The sequence below is a fragment of the Danio rerio genome, chromosome 10 (assembly GCF_049306965.1).
Source record: "Danio rerio strain Tuebingen ecotype United States chromosome 10, GRCz12tu, whole genome shotgun sequence".
Lineage (NCBI taxonomy): Eukaryota > Metazoa > Chordata > Actinopteri > Cypriniformes > Danionidae > Danio > Danio rerio.
In genome coordinates this window covers 9,075,574-9,082,998 of record NC_133185.1, presented here as the reverse complement: position 1 = coordinate 9,082,998, position 7,425 = coordinate 9,075,574, and the positions used below count along the sequence as shown (strand labels likewise).

The 7,425-nt window shown below is 38.4% G+C and overlaps 1 long non-coding RNA gene across 2 annotated transcripts; it reads right to left on the bottom strand.

Moving 5' to 3' along the window:
• Positions 1 to 2,649: 2,649 nt before the first annotated feature.
• On the bottom strand, positions 2,650 to 6,459 carry si:ch211-193e13.5. 2 transcript variants are annotated; one of them, XR_011016981.2, is made up of 5 exons: positions 6,066 to 6,459; positions 5,697 to 5,990; positions 5,406 to 5,551; positions 3,738 to 3,838; positions 2,650 to 3,628 (listed from the first exon to the last, which is right to left on the bottom strand). It is a non-coding gene; the product is annotated as a si:ch211-193e13.5 (long non-coding RNA). The 2 variants fall into 2 exon arrangements; XR_012386121.1 differs by lacking the exon at positions 2,650 to 3,628 and having other exon boundaries at positions 3,738 to 4,458; positions 6,066 to 6,302.
• Positions 6,460 to 7,425: the final 966 nt, after the last annotated feature.

The window sequence follows — 7,425 nt, the reverse complement described above, 5'->3', positions numbered from 1 at the left end:
TTCTCCAATTCTTGCCACCAAATACCCGACACCAAAACAACAAGAAGCCCCTTCTCTGGCCTTTTCTCCCTCTTTTATAATCTCCGATTGTTTACCTGCCCTTCCGCTTCCTCCCGACCCCCGGAAGTATTGTCTGGAAGCGATAGGAAGGACCGGTCGGAGCAGCGCCCCCTAGTGGCACTTGAGAAAAAAAAAAACATTAAAGCATCCATCTCGCCACAACGCTGCGGGGCGGTGTGGCGCCGCTCCACCCCTCCTCTTCGTGCTCGCCGGCCGACGGCTCGCCTCCGAGTGGAGGGCTTTCCCGATGCAATCAGTTTGTCCGCTTAGCTCACAGCGTTGCGTCGGCGGAGCGGAGGCCCCGGAGGAGGAGGAGGAGCCGGCCGCGGTGGACGACGACCGGGATCGAGTCCGGGGAACAGCAAGTTCCGGAAATCAGGTAAGACGAAAAACGGAATCCGAAAAATAAGGGCGAAAACGCGGCGGGATCCGAAAACGTTGTCGAAATCGAAGACGAGGGCTTTTGCTTTTTTTTTTTTTTCTGGACGGCTTTTGCGAACCGTCGCTCGGGTTTAGGGAAGGAGGAGGAGGAGGAGGAGGAAGAGGAGGGCGGCCGAGTCGGCCGATCCGGCGGCTTTTCGCGCGAGAACGGCGCGGGCGCGAACGGCGCGCGCTCCCGAGAGGCGCCAGAGACGCGAAAAAGCGTGCACAGCAGTCTCTCGTGGATCCGCGAAAACAAAAAACGCTCGAATACCTACCTCCCGGGACGTAAATCGCGGTCCGCAGAAACGTCCGCAGGGCTACGTTTCCACAATGAGCCCGAGTTGGTATAATCATGTCAACAAGACAAGACGTGCACAAAGCAACCAGGAATAAAAGGTCTGTTCAGTTCGCTAGGATCATCAATCGTCATCAAATGTGATCAAGAGTGAGTTTCACATGTTTAAAATGGTTTAAAACAGTGCACGTGTGTAATGAAGTACAGCGATTTACTTCAGCTTTACATCATCAGCACAGCCGCGTGTCAAAACAAATATAAAGGAAGATGCTTCAATCCCGGTTTGTAGACGTTAAATCAGGTTTATTTTGTACATAAACATATATCCACACAGCAGTGGAGATTAAGCTGCATCCTGTCACATATGCGTGCAAAAAAAGTGGGAAGCAAAAGGTGCTCTGTCTGTCAGTGTGTGTGTGTGTGTGTGTGTGCGCGTGAACTTTGTAACGATATTGTGTGTGACTAATCAAGGCAACTGCACAACAAATATTCATTGGTATTGGTAAAGTTCTTACTGTATATTTCTCAAAAACGCTACGTGAGACCTTCTTCCTTTAAGTCTGTCTGTTGTCTGACGCAGCCAAGGGAGGAGATAAAGGCACGCAGAAAGCCACGTAGAAAAGGTAGACAGGGAGGACTCACCTTAAAGGTGACAAAACAACCCCCTGGTGGAAAGAAGTATAAAACAGGATCTAGTAAAAGGTGTAATGAAAAATCTGATGGCTGTACAAGGCTGAAACTTTACATACACACAGTCTGGAGACACAAAACACTTATATTACATCTGAAAATAGGGGTAACCTGGGTGCCCTTTAAATAAGGTTTGTGGCTGATACAAACTCAAGATACTTTCACGTTTTATATTCTACCACATTTAACATCAGTTATTACATTCTTGATTTATGTAATCGGTTATGCATCTTTTAAAAGACAATTGCCATCAAGTTGCTAAATGAGACTAGGCGGTGTCGGCAACGCAATTACACTGCAATTCGTAACTTTTTGATTTAGTGGCTAATTTGTATGAATTCGTATACAATCCAATTTGTACAATTTAGTACAATTTGCTCATCACCCAATGACGGTTGGGGTTAGGGGTGGGGTTGGGTGCCACGCCTCCTTTTTAAAACCGTACAATTTTGTACGACTGAACTCGTACAAATTAGACATTAAACTGACAAAACGTAAAATACTTACGTTTTCTCGTAGCTGGCTGTTCGGTTCACTTTCCGCTATAAACATAACATAGACGCCAGTTGGTTTACTATATAATGGAATGGAATATTGAGTTGTTGGTGGGGGTTTCTCGCTTTCTCTTTGCACCCCATTCCCTCTTTTCTGACGTTTCACCAGCCTGCTTTTTTAAACTGAAGTTGTCGTTCAAAACTATTAGTTCCTTCTAAAAAAATTTTTATAAAACTATTAAAAAACCTTCACAGAAAATGTATAACCTACAAATGTCATTAAAATCCATTTCACAATTTTTCGAAATCATTTAAACATTAAAAGGCAGTCTTATTTTATAGGTTTTTGTGTGTTCTAGGATGGAATTGATATTAACATGCCATCAAAAAAAGCAAATATTTAGAGACCAATAAGATCAATACAGTTTCCAATAAAACTAATATAATTAATTTTATAAGGATTAAACAATAAAACAACAACAAAAGCTGTATAACTTAAAAGTTTATATGGGGCTGTTTTCACCAGTCAGTGTGTGAAATGTGAAATTCAAGCTGTCAGACAGGAAGAGCTGAGAAATGCGTCTAAAATGATACACTAAAAATAAAGTGGCGTAGAGACATCCTTCTCAGAATTTGCTAGCATTTTACAAGCAGTTAAAATAAAATAGAAAGCAACACTTAATTCAATTTAAATGTAATAATCCTTGTTTTATTTGCAAATTATATTTCTTTACAGTGTCCAATAATATGTAGTCAGATTATTTGTGGTATGATGAAATGAGGTCTGGCAAAGATTTCTGTGAGTCTGTGATTTCTGCACATAAGCATCAACAGGTATTTCCTAATAATGAATCAATTCATCTTCCAAATCTTCATGTAATCCATTGGTCACATCCTCGCCATTACACTTGCAGGGCAGGGCTATTAAAAAAAGCAATGTTTTGTTCTACAATAGCTCATTTTTAATTTAAAAACGTAGTATTTCTTATTATAAAATGAATTAATAAATTATAATCTTAAATCTCAATTGAGATACTATAATAAGAGAATATTTTTTAACCCATACACACTTGAATTTTAACATGAAAATCTTGAATCTCACTAAAAAATATCTCGATTTGTGCTCAGAAGGTTCACATTTATTTATTTATTTATTCATTTATTTATTTATTTATTTATTTATTTTTGTTGTTATTATTATTTTACCAGGAATTTCTCATTGAGATATGCATCTCTTCAACCAGGGGGTCCTGGCCAAAATGGCAGCACAACAAGTTCTAGATTCAAAATTAGACACACATAAAATATTACAAAATAAAATTTACACAAAACATTCACATGATTCTTCAAGGCAAGGCTTCAAAAGATTTTCAAAAAGTTGGAATTGTTTCCTACATGATAACACTCATATTTTCATATTTAGCTGCCAGAAAGATATTACAGTCCCGAATAACTTGTTCTGTACAGTGGTGGGATTACAATTACTAAGCAACTGCCGTTTCGGGTTTACTACACTAATCTATTTCACATATATTATTTTATTTAATGAGTAATTTTTTTGACTGTTCTCTTGCAGATCCATTTGTTTAAATTTGCACATGACTCTCCTCTCCACCCTGCTGAAGTGATCATAGCACAGTAATAATAACCGTACCGATTGAAGTACCTGAAACAACAATGAAGAAACGGTTGGATTATTAGTAGACTCAGTCAATTATGAGTATGATCTGATAATGAGAGAGACAATTAGAATAAACAGATCAGTTATTTCTCACCAATCGGTCAATAAACTGCCATCGACCCAATTCCACTGTCTATGTTTCTTTGTCAGACCAATCCAATAAGAATCCGAAGCTGCGACCTTTAGTAAACACTTCTGTAAGTGAACAATTATATATTTTTAATTGGCAACTCCACTGTAAAAGAATATCTGTAAATTAATGTTTTAAGTCCATTCAGTTTTAAAACAGCTCCTATAATGGATTTTTGAAAGTGACCTTCTTTTCATGCAGTGTGTAACACAGCTCTAGGTGAATGAAAATATCCTGCAACGTTTTAATTCTAAATGTGCATCTTGTATAAAGTTAATGTCTTTTAACCTTGAAAAAGTGACTTTTATGAACACATACACATGTACACTCACCAACCATTTTATTAGGTGCACCTTAGTACCGGGTTGGACCCCTTTTGCCTTCAGAACTGCCTTAATCCTTGCTGGCAGAAATTCAGAAATATTCAGAAATATAGATTTTGGTTCATATTGTCATGATCATGCATCACGCAGTTACTGCAGATTTGTCGGCTGCACATCCATGATGCGACTCTCCTGTTCCACCACATCCCAAAGGTGCTCTATTGGATTGAGATCTGATGACTGTGGAGGCCATTTGAGTACAGTGAACTCATTGTCATGTTCAAGAAAGCAGTCTGAGATGATTCGCGCTTTATGACATGGTATGTTATCCTGCTGGAAGTAGCCATCAGAAGATGGGTACACTGTAGTCATAAAGAGATGGACATGGTCAGCAACAATACTCAGGTTGACTGTGGCAGTGACACGATGCTCAATTCGTACTAATAGGCTCAAAGTGTGTCAAGAAAATATCCCCCACACCATTACACCACCACCAACAACCTGAATCATTGATACAAGGCAGGATGGATCCATGCACTCATGTTGTCTGATCCTATCATCCAAATTGACACTCATCAGACCAGGCAACATTTTTTCAGTCTTCTATTGTCCAATTTTAGTGAGCCTGTGCAAATTGTAGCCTCAGTTTCCTGTTCTTTTCTGACAGGAATGGCACCTGGTGTGCCTGGTCTTCTACTGCTGTAGCCCATCCGCCTCAAGGTTGGACGTGTTGTGCGTTCAGAGATGCTCTTCTGCATACCTCAGTTGTAACGAATGGATATTTCAGTTACTGTTGCCTTTCTATAAGCTGGACCCAGTCTGGCCATTCTCCTTTTAACTCACCTCATCCTTAAGACCGCCTCCAAATAAGTCACTCACCTTTGCATGAACAAAAGCACCCACAACCCTCTTTACTTTGTGTGATCATAAGAATCCCTTGCGTTAACGAGCAATTGGATAGGTGTACCTAATAAAGTGGCCAATGTGTGTGTATATTATGGTACAAAAACTTTGTAATAAACTGCATATTTTGGGTTCTTTTACAGACCTACCTCTCTATATATTATTATATTATATTACTTCAAACTGCTAAACTTTCAATTAAAGTCTCTTTGTTAAACTGTAGAGTTGAAATTTCAAAATCAAAAGTTGAGAGAGCAGAGATCAAGGTCCAACCATACAATTTACTACCGTAGATAAACAGAAAACACAAAATAATAAACTGTTAATTGACAGAAATATTTTACAGTGTAAATTGTAAAAAAATAAATAAATAAAATGTGAATTTCACAGACCAACAGTGACTTACTTTTTCCTCTGGGCTCTTTATGATGGCCAGATCTGCATTTCTCTGTTGACAGTCTCGTCTGCTGTCCTCCCAGCTCTTCTTCTCAGATGAAATATAATAGAAACTGAAGTTGTAGTAAATCCACTTAAAGTTGTCAGAGAGCTGATCTGTAAACACAACCAGTTTAGAGAATGAAGTTCTTTCCATGCAAAAATGTATGCAGTATCATGATTGAATTCATTCCTCATTACCAGTTGAGCTCAAAAGTTTACATATATATATAATCAGTTAAACAGAATAAACATAGAAAACCTTGCTCATAAAAGCCAAGCTGGAGTTCATCAATCTTGTTTTTTATCTGCTGTCTTTCTTCAATGAGGTTAGTGATGTTGGTTATCATCTCCTCTCTTTCCTCATTGAGTTTAGTGATGTTGGTTAGTATCTCCTCTTGTTTTTCAATGAGTTTAGAGATGTGTGTTAGTAAGTGTTTTCTCTGAATGATGAAAAACACACAGAGCACTATAACAGCCGTCAGCAGAAGAGCACACAGCAAACACACACAAACTTCAACTGCTCTCTGCTTTCTGCTTTTCACCGAGACGCTTCCTGAGGAAGAAGAACACAAGATGTTGACTTTTTATACACTCTTATGATAGTAACAACTTAATTACACTTACGTACCTGTGATTTGAGGTGGCTGGTGTTTCTGTGCAAGTGTCTTCAGATAAAGATGTCCTTCGGTATTGAAGTTTTCATAAACAGCTTCAGGTATTGCTGAGTCTGTCATTATGATGCTGTGTTAACGGTATGTTTGTTAAAGCTGCACTGCTTTGCTCTACAGCTCTACACTTTAAATTACTAAACTTCTGAAACCAACATTTCAACACCAGCTGAAGACAAATCTTTTTTTTCGTAACCACGTTACCTAATTCTAAAAAGAAGAAGGAAGAAAAATCTCTTCTCAGCATCACTCCTCTGCTTAGTTTGTTTCCTAATCTAGCTTTCCAACAAAACATGGCATTGTATGTTGCTAATTGTTGATTCATATGTCAAATTGTTTATGCAATTGTGAGTTAAAATGTGCTTAAATGTAAACAATTTTATAATAACACAATCAACATGATCCCATGGTAAACATGTACTAGTTTCATTGTGGTCTTTGCTTCTGTTTTTTTCGGTTCGTCCTTTCTTTCTCATGTATTCTAGTTCCTTTTATTGGTTAAGCCGGAAAGTTTCAACAGGTCATTACTAAATGTATCGCATTACCTTTTTATTGTCAAAGTTATGACCAAAAATGGATATGTCTGTTTTAAGAATTTCAACTAGAATAATTAAATTATTATTATTATTATTATTATTATTATTATTACTCATATATTAATAAAATTGTTTTAATCATGTTTCAATCTCGTACAAGTTTTCTAAGTTGCAAAATGTAACTTGATTTCCTTAGTCAGTTTAATGTAAGTGAAACTTTATTTGATTCAAATTAAAAATTGAAGGCAACTATTTTTATTTTTAGTAATTGAGAAAGAGAGCTCTACATATATATTATTACAAGTAACAATTACAGTCAGAGGGCTCAGTTATTACTATAGGAATTGTCATTGTAGCGCTCACTGTTCGCCTGCACACTCTTTGATCTGTAGCGGACGTAATGAGATCTTTCCGTCGCATGAACATTTTGAAAGCTACGGGCCCAGATGGCATCCCTGGACGTGTACTTAAAGCATGCGCACACCAGCTAGCGGGAGTTTTCATAAACATCTTTAAAGGGCCATGAAACCCCCTCGTTTCAGCAGGGTGTTTTCACACCTCTACTTTGGAAAAAGTCAGAAAAGTGGGCGTGTCCAGCTCTGTTTAGGGGGGAGTGTCGGAGGAACTAAAGTGGGAGGGTGTGGGAGTGTCTATTTGGGCACGCGCGAGTTTCAGTCAAAATACACACACAGGAGAAAGAGATGGTGTTTAACCTACATGGACATCTGTAGTGGAATTATTTGCCAAATTAAATGGTGGACTTTAACTGCAGTTTGGCTCTTTC